Raw genomic sequence first — 18,453 nt, 5'->3', positions numbered from 1 at the left:
ACAAAATAACCGCTATCTACATTTTGCAAATGGAAAATTAAAGAATAGAGCTGAACAGCTAGATTTGCAAAGTTACTTAGTTAAAATCCCCTGGAGCCAGATGTCCAAATGCCCATAAAAATCTTGCCCTGAGTGACTTGCCTAAGGTCACAGGGGAAGCCTGTGGCAGAATCAGAATTTCAATCAGCTCTCCTGACTCCCTTCAACAACATCATATTTCCTCTGAATTAAGCCATGCCTTTTCATCTACAGATCACTGAGCATTTCTGGTTTTATGAAGACTCCAACTCTACAGATAACTGCATGTGTCCTTCAGCTTCCTATATGGCAAAAAAAAAGAGGCTAAGGTTAACCTACTCATACCATCCAATTTTAGATACTTATTTCAGGTGCCTGCAATAGGATCTCTGAGTCTGTATATAATCAGGAAATTATACTGTGAACAGAGTTAAGTAGTGAGGATGTTCTGAATTGCCCTCTCCAGGCTTCGCTGGATCTACTGGGTGTCCATACTGCTGAAGTTGCCTTATGTTAGATAGTTGTCTCAAATGAAGAGTCATGGAAAATGTGGGAGTTGTTATCTGGGGCTCTGAAGAAAAGTGAGGCAGAAAGGAGAAGAGACAAAGTCTTAAAGTGAAATAGGTTTTTATTTGGCATGTTTTGGAGGAGCTGCCTTAACTGCCACAGTCACTATTTAGAAAGAAAAGAAAATAATAATTTTAAGAACTAGAAGAGTTTTTAAAACCTCACTTTGTGAAGCCAGACTAAAAATCAATTAAAAGTAAGGGCCATGTTTATAAAGTAACTGTTCTTTTAGCTTAATACTGATTAAAGTACAATTCATTTCAAGCTAAACATAATTGCCATAGCAAATTATTGAATACAAATGATACAAAAAAAACCTTAGGGAAGCTGCTTTTAATACTACTATATTATTTTAATATATAAGTATATTTATTACAGATGTATCATTTTAGGAGCTGAGGTCTCTTCACCATCTTTATGTATAGGTACGCCATACCATGTACTGTACTTTAATTAGGGTAGGTGATTCAGTTAAGTGATCAGTCAGATAATTTGTTTATAAAAGCTGTTATCCAAACTGTGAAAAAAAAGACAGACATGAACAATCAGAGCTTTTTTTAGCTATTCCTTAAATGCTCTATTTTTGAATGAGAACTCTGCTGTTAAGGGAATGGTATAATTTCCTCTGTTTTGTCATTAAAGGGCACATTTTACACATAGTCCTCAGTTCTTTAATAGTCTGATTCTAAGCTTATTGTTGTGAGGATCAACATCTTTGACTAATTTACTCAGACCGTAATTGCTGCCAGTGTAAAGCAGAAGGGAGAGGCTCTGATTACTTATTGTGGGGCTCAGAATGGGCAGGGCCCAGGCTGGTCTGTCACAATTACATGGTTCTGAAAAAAGCCCATGACAGGCATTACTCACAGCAAATTCCAACACAGAAGTTTGCTTTTTATAAACCTAAGGCTTTATTATGGAAGAAATGGCAGCTGAAATTATAACTGATTAGAAAACTGATTCAGTAATTCATATTCCTGTTTGGAGTAGTAAAATATAGAAAAGTGACATAAAAAACAAACACTGACCATATTCAGAACAAAATGGACAAATGTAAATTTTTGGGGAGACATTTGTTCAAGGTAGTACCGTGAATTGACTGAAAAGGCACCTCTCTTCAGAAAGAGCTAATGTGTGTGTTTTAAACTGTCTGAGTTTCCTCAAAAGTAAGCACAATCACTGCACTGCCAGGTGGGCTCTGCTTGCAGCCAGTCAGGTACAGTACCCAGTTAGTTGCATGCACAGAAACTCAGTGGTCCCTGGAGGTAGCTGTCAGTACTATAATTTAATCACCCTGGGATCTGCCATGGGAAATAATAAGACATGAGGAGAATAGTTAATTCTACGTAAAATGTCATGGAAGAAACGAACATCAGGCTCCAGATAAAAGTTAAAATTTCACAAAGTGAAAGGAATGTCTGTACTCAGTGTGAACATAATCTCCCAAATTTCTAATCCCTGTACTTCCATTTCAGAGTTAAATAGCACTGGAATTCAGAATATTAATACCAAACTTCAAGGCTGTTCCAGTTTTTTAAGTCCTAAGTGTCCTAAAATGTTTTAAGGTCTACAGAGAAAAAAAAAAGGAAAAAAAGCATGCTTGAATCATGGCTTCGAGGAACTGTCTGGTGGTTCAGTGCTCCCCAAAGAGGAGTCAGTGAGAGGATGCAGAGGCAGCCCGATGTTATGGGCATACACAAACACCTGGCAGCGTTCTCTGGGCAACGAAGAACCTTCAGACCCCTCACACCCAGGTAAAGCCGTACTTGGGCAACAGCAGCTCCTTCAGACAAAATGATGGCACCAGACACTCTATGCCTCTCTGAAGCAAGACTGTATGCCCTTCATCTGCAGGCAGATCATTTTAAGCACCAGCTCAGCTACACCTGTTGCTGATGCTTCCTCTCTGCCATGGCTATATTTCCAGAAGCTTAAGACCGAGCGTTACTTGGAGTTTCCCTAGGGCACTATGGCATTGCCTGCTGTGCAGCTGCCCTGCTTTCCAACGGTGCAATCGTGCTCCAAATTGACAGGTGTTGCAAACATAAGTGAGCAAGGAGAAATAATAAAAAGGGATCTGAAGAGCTCAGAAATACGTGCAGGAAGCAAAATGAGATTCAAGCTGGAGAAGTGCAAGCTAATATATCTGGAGGAAATAATAAATTCAGTTCTGGCCAGCTCAATAGCAGAAATGTGAAAGGAATTTAGAGACAACCAACAAAAAAGATTAAGAGGCAGGACAGAGTAGCTTTTGCAGAAAGATGAATAGCACTGAGTGGGCAGTCCTGAAGCCCTTACTCAGCTAATGTTAGGTGATCATGCTATTCCAGAATCTATTCCTATTCTCAGTCCAATAAATAATATAATTAGTGTTCAGATGAACAGGTAATAAGGACAACCTAAAGGAAAAGATGGTTGAAAGACAGGAGCTGACCAAGCTTAAGTGGAGGAAGCCACAGGAAACACAGAATTTCCCATGGAACAAGTCTGCATCGACATCAGGACAGTCTTGAAAGAAAACCAGAACATTTTATCTCTAGTTTCTTATTCTGTAGGTGTTTAGGCTGCTTGTGTGCTTATTACTTAGAAGTGACTTTGTTTCTAGCAGCTGGAGGACAGAAAGGATTGTAAGTGCTCAGGTAAAGGCATGTGAGGGAAGTGTGGGGTTTTGAAACAGAAGGCAGAAGGTTCTCTTGCACACGTGATTAAAACGGCATATGTTTGACTTTTCGTAAGGTATTGCTTGTGTGTGAAATGGTCTAAAGGGTTTACTACGTTTATATTTGATCTCAGATTAAAACTTCCATATATTAATACCAATCTCTCATATTAGACTGTATTTATAAAATGTTTAATAAAATTGAGTACAATAAACATTTCCATAATCTTGTATGTTGAGTAATTCCCCACATTTTAAATTTGCATATGGACAGTAGAAAAGTTTTGCTGCCACAGTCATTATGTAATTCAAGACAAAACCTCAATGAATTGAAAGATAACATTTTCCAGGACACCTGATCTTTGGAAGGTATTTTATTTTGAAAATTCATTTATAGCTGGTACTTTCAGTGTATTTTTCAGTATCAGTGTATTTTTCAGTATCAAGCATATATTTCAGAATTATTTTTTTTCACTATGATTATATATGCTGTTCTTGACATTTAGTTTTGTCCCTTGTCATTGCAAATATAAGCAACTCAATATACTTTTCAACAATTTCTTTTCTAAGCACGTAGATACAAAAGTAACAATTGCTGGCTTGTGGGTTGTGAACTATTTGACCCTGTCAATGACTCCACTGTCCATACACAGTGTTTTAAGTACAGGCAGCTAGATATAAATCATGCACTCCTGGAGGATGATTTTAGGTGACGAGGAAGCTGAGCATCTGTTCTGTAGGTGAACAGAAAGGCAGCTAATCTCATATCGTCAGAAAGGCAGCGTGTTTATTCCCAAACTTTTTGTTTGATGCTTGGCTGTGTCTCAGTGTGGATGATGCAAATGACATCTTTTGAGAAGTAAGTGCACACAAGGATTCAAAACATGGGCATGTCTGATTTAAAATCTTTTGCCACAAGTTGATCATGCCAGCTGTTGGGAAGTTCTCACCAGGAACCATATGTTGAAATCAAGATACATGCTCTAAACTGATCAGGAAGAGCTTGTGTTTTTAAGGTAGGAAAAGTACTATACCACTCACTCTGTCTTGTATACTAGCTGTTAGAGAGCATTGTTGCTAAAAAATACCAGCAGCACTACTTTCCAGCGATAATTCTTAGTTTGTGACAGATCACTGAGCCAAATAGCAAAAAGTCCTTGCATACCCTTGGGTTACTGTTCCACGTCTCTGCAGGAATAACTTACCCCAGCATGGATTGGATGGAGCTGTGTTTGCGTTATTATTATTTCCGCTTCACAATTGTTGTTTTAATTGTGACCGAGACCTCAGCCATTTGTTAACAATTTGGGTTTTTTTTGTCAGAGGTGTGGCAAAGACTGTGAGTTGTTTTAGAAGAAAACAGTTGGAACAAATTAGTGTGATTGCTCTACGGAATTAATCAAGATGCCAATAAAAACAAGAGTCCAGATTCAGACTGTGTTCCTGCAACAGTGGGAGGCAGGACCAGAGTATCTTTGTGGAATTTTTCTTCGTGTTTCTCTACAACTTGGGTGAGAGCTGTGTGTCTCATGCTGTTGCTCCACCAGCGTCTGGTAAAATGAAGCATAGGCTTGCTGAACAGTTGCTTCCAGCTATTTGTGAGCCTCTGATATACTTTACCTTTACATGAGTTTTAGGTTCTCTCTCTCACTTTCCTGAAAGTAGTGCACTCCTGATAGATAAAATTAAATGTTTTAGTGAAGAGGGAAGAAACTTTACACAAGTGAAATGCAACTAAAAAGAAAATCAATCATCTCAAGGGTGTGTGCATGTTTTTAGCCAGTCCTCACCTGGATCTCCCTTTCTTCTAATGCAGAAATTTAAATCAGCTTCACAATAATGTTCTGAAGGCCATGAGCAGCTACTTGCAGATAAGAAAATATGGGGAAAGTAATATTCCACAGTTTTTGATTTGGTATTGTAATGTGGGATGTTCTGTATTACAGAGGACATCTAGCAACCTTGCCAGTAGCACAGTTTTTATAACAATAGCTTCCAACAAACAGTAGAAACTCTATGAACAAATTGTTTCTGTAAAAATTGCAGTATGGCCAACACAGAGACTTAAGAATCACTGCTTGGTTGAATGCCATTGCTAACAATGGATGGTGAAAGTGGGTATTCCCATCCTCCAAACTTCTGCGTATCTCCCTTGAGCTAAAGGAGAACTTCTCTTAGTTAATATGCAAAAGCAGGCACACCGCTGAGTTGCCCTCAAGTGACCTCATGTGAGGCCATGGGCCTTGAAGAGGATCAATGCAGTACGTACAAGCTACCTTCTAAGAGCTGACTGACCATATGATACAGTTTCAGTTACTAAATTACATTCAGAAGATGTATAGAAGGTGTTTTTATTTGTGTGCGTGTGCCAAAAGAGAGATACGAAATTACTTTAAATGGAATTGTAAATACTGATGAGGCCTTCTGGTGCATGAGGCAGACTGTGAAACCTAATGTCTTTTTATTTTCCTGAGTGATGAATATTCCCCCTGCAATAACTACTCTTTGTGTTTGGTGTATGGTAGTTTTGGGACTTGTTTAATAAACAGCTCACAGAGTTGCTGACTTTTGTATTTTACATTCATAACATTTCTTCTTAATTTTGAGATAATCACCTTAGATATTCAAATGGATTAGGGAGGAAACAGTTGCTTTTCATACAATCAGATCCTTTGAATGGGTATTTTTACTCGAAGAGATTGTTCGGGGGCTGTAATCAGTCAGCAATACCTGGACTTGTTGTATTTTTGAGGAAAAGGAATTGGATTACAAATCAGTTTGACCATTTCCTTGGAAAAGGCTGAGAACATGCTGGACTCTTCAGAAAACATGGCTATTCCACTGACACTCTGAAACAGGAGCTGAGCTGTGATGAAAATCTACCTCCCTATATAGATGGTATGAACTCCTAGAAATCAGTGCCAAAAAAGTCCCCAGAATGGGGAGACATTGTAATCACAGCACACCGAACCCCAGCCATGATGAAATAATGTGCTTTTGAACTGTTACGTGCAGGCTTCAGATAACACATTGCAGAACAGGTTAGAATGAGAGGCTAAAAATGCTTGTATCAGCATTTTTTTTAGATAGTTACACAAGAAATTCTTCTCCCACCCTCCTGAAATGTGATCATTACAATAACATATATTGCAAAAGAAAGCATCTGTATCAACACCTCCTAACGTAAATGAGCGGAAATACTGACTTTGCCTATTATTATTATAAAGGTTGTTAGTACTGCTAATAAAACGTTTCTTAAGCTCCACAGCTAGATGGGTTTCCTGTGGAATTGTCTAAAACCTTCCAATGGTAACTGTTTTCAATATTAAGAAAAGTATTTGTAGAACTGCTGTACAAGAATAAGGCCACCTTTCCCAGGAAATACAGCTCCAGTTACAGTTGTATTGAAAAAAGGCCAAAAAGGCCAGAGCAGAGCACTTATAGACACATTTCCTTGTCATATGTGGAATGCTAAATTATTGCTGACATGCGGCACTTGTGTTTAGAACTGAATTTGCAATGGGAAGCTTACTGCAATAGGACCAAAAGGATGCCAGCAAAATTGCATGAAGGCAGACTCCTACAGGCTTTTGCCATTCCAAACCTTTCTGCCCCACATACACAGCACTATGTTTGCTCTTGGGTTCTTGTCTCTTTTCCAAAGCCCACAGGCTGCCTCGCCCTTCATCTTCCTGAACTCTTTACCATTTTCTGGCAGCCATCTGCTGTGTCTCAGTCGGAAATGTCTGCTCCTCTGTCTTCATTTAAAAAAACCCAACATTTTCTTCCAGTTCCTTTGGAGAGGAGTGCACATCGTAGACTGTTGCTCACAGTAAGCTGTATCCTTGTCTCAATAGCTGTAACAGTGTGCGCAGAGAGAAAACGGGCAGATGCAAGATCAGCTTGCAGAGTAAAAAGTGGATGAGCCTTCAAACAATCTTGTATTCAAACCCAAATTGATTGCTGAACTTTCAGCTCAATTTTAATTTCCCTTGATGCCATATTTTAGAGTAAATATGCAGGGTTTTTTTTTCATTAGTATTATCCAGCGTTCTATCACTGCTGTTGCCATGATGTTCCAAGCAGCAACGCGGTGTGTATGTGAGAGGTCTCAATATCTGCAGATTGGCTACAATAACAATCTCTCTGGTCCCTCAGTTTAACCAATTTAAAATGTCATGTCAGGAATGAAAAAACATAAATCACTGCACAGCTAAAAGGAGTTCCTAGGAAGAAGACTGAAATTGCGGATTCAGAAGCCTGTTGAATGAGATGCGGATGGTGCTGAGAAGGAGCGAACCTTTGCCTGGAAATCTCATGTCAAGTTAGCATGACATGACATCCTGTAGCTCCTTAGAGCAGGTCCATGGAGAAAACTTCTCTTTTGTTTTGAAGAGAAACATCATGTAACATGCAGGAGTGTTGGTACATAAAGTGTAATAGTTGGATATTTTGAGATAACTTAAATATAAAACTATCAACATAGTTTCTTTTCATTACGACATAAGTGGCAGTTTGTCTAAGCAGCATTTAATAACAGCAGGAAAAAACTTTTTTCTTTCATAATTAGCCCTATTCGAGTGAAGACATGCACATGGTTGACCTTGAAACAAGAATCAATATTTTTTTTGCTTTTCTAAGTGTATGAATATTTAGCATACAGCATGTATGTTTTCCCTTTTTAATTTCTTGCATCATTTAAAATACCATTTGATCAATAAATAACGTGAAGTGATATCTAAGAAAGGATTGAATGCAGATGTTGAATGCAAGTTTTATGTTCTTTCACTGTTCTGATGTACCAAATTATCAAACCTTGTAACAGTGTGAACAAATGTTTATCCAAGTGTAACGCAGATTCATTATGGTGATATTAGATTATGTTCTGAGGTAATGATTACATGGTCCGCTGAGACTGGGGTTCTATTCTTGATTTTTCAGCTGACCTGCTGTATGAATGTAGGCAAGTTATACCCTTCCTCTCTGACAGTGGTTTTCTTACCATGTATAACATGTCTTGTTTGTATAAACAGTAAGATGTTTACAAAAAAGTGAGTAATTTAATGCATTTAATAGGATTTAGCACAATATGATCTGGTCTTGTTCAAATCTGCTTGGCATTAGAGTGATTCAAATAATTACTTATAATCTTAATTCACTGCAATCGCCAATGGCACATTTTCTTTAGGGAATCTGTACATTAATCCTCTCTTACACTGATGTTCTTGTAATGATATTAAAGTTGTAAGAGGCTGAATTGTAAAATTCAAATCTAGTTATTTAATGGCCTCAGACAACTTTGAGAACTACTTGGTTTAGGCCTTAGCAAAGCTCAGAGGAATGAGAATAGCAGTTGATGCAGTAACACTGGTCACCAGTAACTCAGGTTGCACATCAGTCCTCCCTCCAATTTGAGGGCAGAATTTTTAAGAACTTGCCAGATATTGCACACTGTTTAGTTTCCATGAGATTTGCATTTTGTTTTGAGCATTATTTCCCTTTTCCCCTCCTGCTTGCAGCATCCGATTAAAAACAGGAGAATATCAACTTCCTGAGAAGCTTCAAGCTTGTACTATCTCATAGCAACATCTGTGCTAAAATTGCTTTTAAAGGATGAAGCCAGGTGGAACACCATCAGTAAGCAAGACAGGTGTAACACTGGAGTAGGCATATTTCTAAACAAACTTGGAAAAGAATGAAGCAACCCTCTGTCTGAGTAGCTGTGGAAAAGACAGCATTTTAGAAATACCTAGTCTGGTCAGAAGGAGCATCTGCTTTTTCTCTGTTCTCCCATGGAACATGGCAGCTACTACCTACGATACAGTGCCAGCTGGAGGAAGAAGTACTGTAGACTTCTTGCACGCTAAAACCCAACTGTTTTTCCCTTGTCCCTCAAAACCAGAGTTGCTCATATTTCTGATGCATACAAATCCAGTAGCAAATAATGTTTGAGTAATGACTTAGAGTGAAGAGATGGAGTCATGGTGATGGTATTTGCAACTCTCTAGGAGGAAATTCTTTTTCCATGTGGACAAAGTCAGATTTGTGAATGTTTTGTTCTACAGCTGCATTTCCACTTTTGCTCTTGATGCAACGTATTTCATAATCAGCATAATTTACAGTCAGAGTTATTTCTTCTTAAGACAGCGGGTCATAAACTTAGAAAACTATGCAGACACTACCTGTAGTATGGCTCTAGGGTTAAGAAAAGAATTGCTACCAGTGATAGTGCCCAAATGGTCAGTAAGATCCCTGAGTTACAATAAAATAGGGAGAAGATTTTTGAAAGTGTGTGCTTTTGATGGAGTTCTGTAAAACAGAATAGGGATTGGGCTTTACCATTGTTAGGACATGTCAATAATACTGAAAACTCTAAAGATCATACATACATTTTAGTACTTTATATGTATATGAGAAGTCCCATGATTATTATCATACTAAATTGTTAATTTAACTACTGCCAGTTGACATGATAAGTATGACATATCTACAGAATATATCAAGCATATTTCTAAGAGACAATACAATTCAGAAGAATATTTGGCTCTTGTTAAAATATTTAACTGGAGTCACTTTTAGAACCAGAGGAGCTGATGTCTGTTCCTTAGTTTGTGCATCTGTATTTGTGTGTACTCAACTGTAGTGAAGGCAGGTTTTACAAAAGGAAGGTACAGAGATGAAAAATTGATTAGTTTTAAGAATCCTTCCCAGTATCACGCACATCGGTACATGCATATTCTACAGAACATGTACTTCTTGCAAAACCTGCCAGGCACAGAATGAAATCCCTCTTAAGAGGACAGCTGGAGAGTTATGCAACTTCAGGAGGATTATGCAGATGTGTATATGCTGTGAAGTTGCCTGATGGATTACGAGCCTGTGTAGGTTTGATTTAAAAAGAAAAACAACTTAATTATCTTCTGTAGTGAATGGAATGTTTCCAGAGAGGGCCAGAAGCCTGGAGTCTACAGAACTGATAGAGTCTGACTGATGCATAGACGTATCTTGGTGTCTTCAGTCTGCCCAGCAATGAGAGACCAACCACGTTTAGGCAGGAGGCGCGTTATTCTGTACTCTATTTAATGGAAGTTGTGTTCTCAGTCTCTGCAGAACTTTGCCAAAGCTCTGTATAGAGAGATTATTTGTAACTTGGTGCCCTTTAAATCCTTTTGTGATACATCTAATGATGGTGGATATTTTACATAATTTTATTAAACTGTAAAACATTAAGCAGACATGTTCTATCAGGAATTGCATCAGTTGTAATGAAGAGACCGATGCCATTTTACCTACTGTTTTGTTGGAAGACTTTGATCTCTTTGTACTCAGGCACTGCCCTAGCAGAACTGCGTGCAACAAACATCTTCAACATTTGTTAACAGGAATGCTAGAAGCAAATATGCAAAGTGAAAGGCGCAGCTATTTCTGGTGGCTGATGGCTCTGTCCACTCAACCAAAACATGCCTTCCAGCCGGAGGAAGCTGCAGGGAGCCCTGCAGGTCTGCCGTGCTGTTTTCAGAAGTGCTTTGGAGAAATGAGCAGGCTGGCACTCGTGAACACAGACAGATTGGAAATTAGAGTTGTTCCTGCTTTTAAAGAATTCATCTTTGACTTAGACAAGATACATGGACCACTTTTGAAGTTCAGTAATTTATGTATAGCACTGCCTAAAGAACACAGAACCCCAAAGTTACTATAGGTGGAAAAGGTTCTCAGGGAACGCAAAGCATACGCACTTTGATCGTTGATACAGTATCCCTTATGTGGTATCACATCATTACTGTGAGTATGAAAACAGATCAATAAAATAACGACACTGCAGTTGGTTAACTGTTTAGAAACTCAAGCAGCCCCCGAACCCCCAAATTATCACATGATGGCTGAGGAAATAAACTGTAGGGTATCACATTTAGTAGACATAGTTCGTGGTTGTCACCTGCTTCTGTGTTTAGGGATTCTTTGCTCTCTGACTATGAAATGCACTTTAAATCATTGTCAAAACCTACATGTTAGAGGCTGGGACACTGTAAGCACAGCAGGCTGAACTAATTCAAAAACGTGTTGCCAGTGGGTGATTCTGCTTGTATTAACATCCATTTCACATGAGGGTCACAGCTCTGAGTTCAGTGAATTTACTCTTGATTTATGTGTCTATAAAGGACAGGGACAATCATAAGATACCCCCTGTGATACTCTGAAATCAATACAAAGAACCAAAGAACAAGGAAGGCTGCTAACAAGCTTTCAGGTCATGGACTGAGTGCTGCTGTCTACTTGTCAGCTATTGGTTGAAAGTGGAGCAAAAAGCAGCTATAAATTTGCTAAACATTAGATATCTGTTTGAAAGTGATTTTATTACATTTGTGAAATGAAGAAGGTCGTGAGAAACATCCAGATTTTCTCTTTGTTCCCCTGGGGCACTGAAATGCCCAGCTTTCCACAGCTTTGAATTTTCAGGTGAAAATTGTTTCCTATTATGGTTTCTGAATCCTTAAATTTCCATTTCTGTGAGCTTGCTTTATGATTTCCACTAAACTGAATTGTCTTAAGCTGCAATAATTTTTCGCATAACCCAGGTCTTATTAGTTTATAAGGCAAACGTACAGTGTGCTTACTGAAGTTAGAGCTATTCATGTTACCGACTAGACCCTAACACATCATTTGAATAATAAGCTGAAGAACAGCCAGAAACATGTGGTTGTTTTACTGTATGTGTCCTAGAGGTTTTCCATGCTATTTTCCTTTGATGCTAGTGTGACACAATTCATAGCATGTTGTCATAGTGCCAGCTCATACTCAAGTAAGTTCTGTTCTGGGGTTAAAAAGAAGGCAGGGATGAGATTCAGTTTCACAATGGTGAATAGAAGTTATCCTAGTCCTAGTCCTCGTCTGGAGTTTTTCTTAGTGACAGATGATGCAAGAAGCTTGCTTTCAAATGTTTCTGAAGAATCCCTGCCCTCATTCTTTCATCTGAATGACTAAAGGATTACGTAGAGCTTCCATGTGCAATGTCACATAATTTGGCAAGCTTGGAGACTGGAGCTAAAGGAAGTGCAGAACTCACAACTTCAACATAAATCTCCTTTTGTAAGCTGGAAAATGCACATTCCCAAAAGTTTTCCATCTCTGGACTGCCTGAGAAGTGTTTTCCTGTATCTTTTAGGCTCTGTGATTGTGGCCTTCCCCCTGAGTTGGCGATTCTCACTGAGTCAAATTCCATGAACCTTCTGAGCCTGTTTGACTTGAGGCTGCAGATATTCCGTATTGGACAGCATGCCAGTAATCTGCCGTGCTTTTCCTTCTGTGTTACTTATATACTTAAACGGCAGCTGCAGAAATTGTATCATTTCTGTGACTGATGAAAACCCTCTTAAAATATAGGATCCTGGATAGCAGTAAATTTTCCTTAACCTAATTTGTAAAGACTTTTCTGGTCAAGCGTGGTGCTAGCATATGAGCTCAGTATTTCTGCCACTGCTTAAAGCTTAAACTCAGCTCCGAAGATGCAATTATTTACGGTTTTCTTCCTTTCAGCTTTATGGCTCCTAGAAAGCATGATTAAGGAAAGAAAAAAAAAGGCAAAGTTGCAAATGCATGGCATCTCTCGAGGTGGTTGTGTGGGCAGTGAGAAGGGAAATAGCTTGAGACTTCTGTTGTTGAAGGAAATAGTTATTCAGATAAATTGTTTTTAAATGTAAAGAATAAATGCTACCTGAAAAATGTGTCTACAAGTAATAGAGAAGAATTGCAGGGATGACTTTTTGAAAGATTAGACCACCTGTTGGGATGTGGGGGTGGAAATCCTTATTTTTCTCCTTGTTTCACTTAACTGCTGTGTTGAACTTTGTACTTAGGCAGGTCACTTTCTTCACTGTCTTACTAACTCAATAGACTTCAGCCTCCACTGGGCCTTCTAGGCATTACTTCAATACAAATATACAAATAATGATTCTGAGGCTGGAAAACCTCCTGGTCTGTTTTAAATGGGTATTTGTTTTTAGTGAAGATTTAAATTACTGAGATGTCCTATTATCAGAGTTGCAGCTGGGAAACAGGCAACTAGAAAGTAGAATTTGTGTTATTTGAAGAGAGTATTGAATCTGAAGATCTTGATAAGGTTTCATGTTAAAAACTTCATATGTTTCTTAACTCCTCTGTTTTGGGGAATATCCTGCTTTTCATCTGTACTCAATTAAATTTATAAATAAATATTTCAGAGGCATTTTCTAGCAGTTGTAAAGAGTATTTTTGCTTTGTTTCTTAATATATACTGTTTATGTGTATCCTTACTCACTAAAACAATGCCTAGACTGAACAACCGATTAATATTGTCAGCAGTGGGTGAATCAGTGAAAATGAGTGGTGTGGTTTTTCTGGAGGGTGAAGAAATCTGCATGGCTGAAATGCTTCTGAGATGATTCCTTTTTAGCAGAACAATTTGAAAGTATGGCTGGTTGAAACTGCTCCATCAAAATTGTTTCTCAGCAATAAATTAGTATGTTGACTAGAAGCATGTTTTTCCTCCAGAAATGTTTCTTCTGGAAGATGTTGATTCTTCTCTTTGTAAAAAGTTGTGGCACACAAAGCCAAGATATTTCAGCCAGACTGGCTGAATGTTTTTCAGGGAAGACTAGGTACAGCTAGATTTGCACTGGGGGAAAACCCCCAGACCCTTGACTGGGGCCTAGTTGCCCTAAAGTTCCTTTATAGGTAAAGCCAACAGTGAAACCGGTGCTCCAGAGGGTGACAGATCTTAGAGCCATCTAACTTCTGTTCTTTCTCCCAGATCTTGCACAAATCTGAACTTGGTGACTTGCCCAAATCCGTGGGATAATAAGATGTTCAATAAGGTCTCGTGTTCTGCAAGGACTGAAGCATATTGATAGGCAGGATAGGAATGCTTTATTGTCACTGCCTGTGCATTTGGTCTTTCTGAGAGTTGAGACCTTGAAGAGTTATTTTGGCACCAGATTAACATGAACAATATGAAGAAGAGTAGAACAGTACTGAAAAAGTGTTTGGTTTGTTCAGTGACTCGATTTTCTCCCCTCAAAATACACATCTCATAAACTGGAAAGGAACTGGTTAGTAACAAATGAGAATTCTTCAAGAGGGAAATCAAATGTCCCAGTACTAATTAGTTGAAATTAAGATCATTCAAATATTTATATAGGGAAGGCAAGTATTCCGGGAACACGCTGGGATAAATCACATGGCTGGAATATTAATAGCAAGGCAATAAATCTGCACAGAAAGAATCAAGGTGAAAACATAGGGGAAGGATTGTACTATTTATCAAAAGACAATTATACTAGCAGTTAAATACAGATGGTTAGTGAAAGAAGTGGTAACAATGGAATTTTATGTGTTATGCTGACAGAGAAAATGTAAATGGGAATTAAAATGGAATGTTTACTGTGTACACAAAGCCAGGTCAAAGTGGCTGAACCAAAAACAGAAGAAGGTGAAGGAAACTTGGATCCATCCCCCCAGTCCTGTTACTTCCTTCCCTCAGTGCAGGCTCGTGTGTGCGTACCGTTCCACAAGCCTGTGGCCAGGCAGGAGCTCTGGGCCACTTGCAGAAGGATTTGGGCCCTGCACTATCCGTGAGCACAGACCCAAGGAGGTGTCCACAGCTGGTCCTTGTGTGGCCAGCAGCTGGCAGACGAATCTCTTGGCCTGAGTGATTTGCAGGCAGCCTGTTTTACTACCCCAGGCTGCAGGTATCCTGCATGCGTAGCGCTGACACACGGGGTGAGGCTGGGAGGAATGCCTGCTGCTCCGTTCTGTCTTGCAAGACTGCACACTAGATTCTTAGATAGCTAAAGTGAGAGTAAAGTCCTGTAGTCCAGCAGTGACAGGCTTCAAAACTACTGTATAACTGCTGAAGTTTTTGTCAATAAAGTTCTTTTTAAGCCCCTGAAGTTCTGGGGCATGTCCTGTGCTGCTCCTGTCTGGGCAGAATCACCCAAGTCCTCCGAGGACCTGCCTGCCTGGGCAGTCTGAGCGCGCCTGGTAAGGGCTGAGGAGCTGGGTCTGGGAAACCTCAGGATGAGCAGGCAGAGGAGATGCCCCCGTTTTACACAGGCGATCAGCAGCTCTCCTGTTGCAGGCAGTACTTCATTAGTCACCAATTAAAGACGTACTTTTTTTTTTTAATATTACCTCATTTCTTACTCCCAGAATTAAAGTGGCTAGCCTGGGTATTACTGCTTTCATTTAGTTTCTTGTCACTTTATTTTTCTTAGACTATCTCTTTGGCACTTTCTTTCTTAAGAAAAGAGTGGAAGTGAAATTATTAGAAGGAGCTTGATAGTTTGGTAATTTATTGATTGTTACCTTGGTCCGTTTTTTTTGTGATGGATTGTTTTGTTACTGTGCTTGGGTAAAGGGAGGAAAAGGCAGGACTGTTCCAGTTTTTGTTACTGCTCTTTAGCATACACTCCTTCAAAATCAGCATTAAGTACGTACATTTTTCTGGGTAGTATATAATGCTGCCATGTAATGGCAAAAAGTTTCTAACAATACAGAGCCTGGAAATGCCAAAGTGTGGAGGAAATGAACTGGCACGCTATTTTAATTTTTCTTCATTTTTATTAAGCCTTCTGATGTTACATTGCCACAAAGTATGCATACTCATTAAGGGTGAAAGCAAAGGCAATGATCTGTACGAGAAGCATAACGGAGGCAACATACAGTCCTTTTGCAGAGAAGTATTGTATTCCCCATAAGCAGGTCAGAAATGAGCACTCTACTTTCTGGGGAGCCTCTTCTGTAGAATTTTGGACCGTGTTGGATCACAAGGGCTTGAAGCAGACTGTAAGCTACCTGCTCAGGTGATGGCGTGCCCTTCGGAGCAGGCACCGTGCCGCAGTCCAGCATTGCCCCTTGCAGCCGAACTAACGTAGGGAAAAGATTGATTTTTCCCTTGAAAACAGCAAGAGATCTTAGAAATCTCAGATACAACGCTCCTTGTCGCAATGTGCAGTTATACGTGTTTTGAACGCTCTCATAGCAATAGCTGGTGATTTAAGCTTAGGATCTTTTCATTATACTAAGCAAAATTAAATGTTGAGAGAACTTCTCCACAGGGAAGGTCTGGCTGCTGTTTGTACAGATGTACCCTACCTAGAACAGGAGCTGATAGTGCAAACTTGGTGCGGACAAGAAGATCAGTAAATCCAAGTAAATACTCGGGCAGTCTGTGCTGAACTCCATATTGGTTCAGTTACAGCACTGTGTGTAGCTCAGCTAGCTTGTTTAAAACTACTTTGGATATCTCAGCATAAGCTGCTGGAACGCCTTTCCTTTAGAACAGGTATTTGTTCAGCACACAAAGCATCATTTTGTCCGTTCTCTATGCCTGTTTCCAGCAAAGGGAAACATCTGTGTGACTGTAGTCACGTTTGGTAGCAACATAGACATACTCTCAGACCAAACTATCGGAGCTCAGCTGCAGTATCTAGTCCTCCTCCCTTTATTCCAGTAAAATAAACATGGTGTGACTTCATTCACACCAACTAATTTAAAGGTTTGTGGACTATGAGTAATGCAGCAGTACATACATTTCACGTTGAGTTTTTCTAGTTCATTCTAAAAAAAATCTGAAGCGTCCTGCTGGAGACAGCTGTGACAAGGCCTTGCTACGGAAACCCAGGCAGTGGCCTTGGCTGCCCGTGTCAAGAATCCTGCGCAAATAGTTAAGGAAATGGGGAAGAACTAGTTTTGAGGAGGATATTTCCCTGAATTTCTCTGCTATAGTGGTGTAAGTGCAGGGAGGTAAGAAATTCTCTTCTTGAATTTCACTCATTCAGGCTCTGTGGCGGTTGGCATGCTTTGGACCACCTCCTCAGGGTCAAACACGGATCCATTTTTTCTCTGGAAGGATAATGGGCCCATTGCTGTGTCATGTGGCACGTCCTCAGTTGGTCTAAATTGGCATCATGAATCTATTGCAGATGATCTTGGCTCTGCTGAACTCGATGGCAAAACTCTCACTGACTTCAGTGGGGAATCAGGATTTATTCCAGCGAGTTCAGTGGAAGCACAGTTTTTACCAACTGTGGATCTGGCTCCATTGTTTGACTCTTGTTCTCGGTTTGGTTTTGTTTAAGAGAAAATTTCAAAGAGGGTTGTAGAACAGCTCCACCAACCCCTGGAGCCCACGGAACTTTTGGGTCTTGGCCCCATGTGATAAGATAATAACGTGCACATAGAACTTGGTTTCTGTGTAAAAATAAACTTCCCCATGAAGGCAGTTACTGATTCTTTTTGTTTATATCATTACTCTGCAGTACAGCTGTTATCCATATTAAAGCATGTTTTCTAACCTCCAATTTTTCAAGAATAAAAATCCATCTTAATTAGTAGAACTATTGGCTGGGTTGTTTTATATTTCTATAATACACTCTGTCTCCATATTTTGTTCTGGATGCGTCACATACAAGTAAGAACTTTAATTTCAACTATAGGGCCAACCCCTCTCCCTTTCAAGTTTATGAGCAGAAGTTATTTCAATTTGAGCAGGATGGGACGGATGGAACATAAAAAAGCCACATCATCAGCTTAAAATACAAGTCCAATAAAAATGAAGTTGGAACTTTACCAGCTGTGTACTGATGAAAGTATATGAGATTTTAAGTAAGAGAAGCTGCTCAATATGGACTCACAAACAAAACAAAACAAAAAATGGGCCAAGAGAAGAACAAACCAAAAGGAAGAACTGGGAGAAGCCCCGTGTAGACAGCAATTGCAAGCAGAAGTCATTTGAAAAGATAAGTAAAGGGATGTTTGAATGTGTTGTAGAAATTGATCTACTCTGTTATTCAGAATAATCTTTCCCTTTTTATCCTTAACCTAAAAAATGGGAAAACCAAACCCGACCAGCAAGTGAAGCAAGCAGAAAATCGCGTACTGAAGCAACTGATTAGGCCCGGGGTCCATAAAACCTAGTCACAGGCATTGAGCAGTACCAGCTAGCTGGTATTTCTCTTCCGTACCCTTCACTCGTGTCCAGAATACAGGGCTGGAAGCTGATAATTGGACTCTTGGTCGTACAGGCGCAAGAATAGTCAAGGATACCCAGGAAAATTCCTTGGCAGAGGACCAGCTTCCTGCAGAAGCCATTGCGTGCAGATTTCCAGAGGGGTGTAAGAGATGCAGATACAGTGCGAGGCAGTCGGCGGCGGGCTGGGCCATGGGCTGGCGAG

The sequence above is a fragment of the Opisthocomus hoazin genome, chromosome 22 (genome assembly GCF_030867145.1).
Source record: "Opisthocomus hoazin isolate bOpiHoa1 chromosome 22, bOpiHoa1.hap1, whole genome shotgun sequence".
In the NCBI taxonomy this organism is placed as follows: domain Eukaryota; kingdom Metazoa; phylum Chordata; class Aves; order Opisthocomiformes; family Opisthocomidae; genus Opisthocomus; species Opisthocomus hoazin.
Note: the sequence above shows the minus strand (reverse complement) of the source record.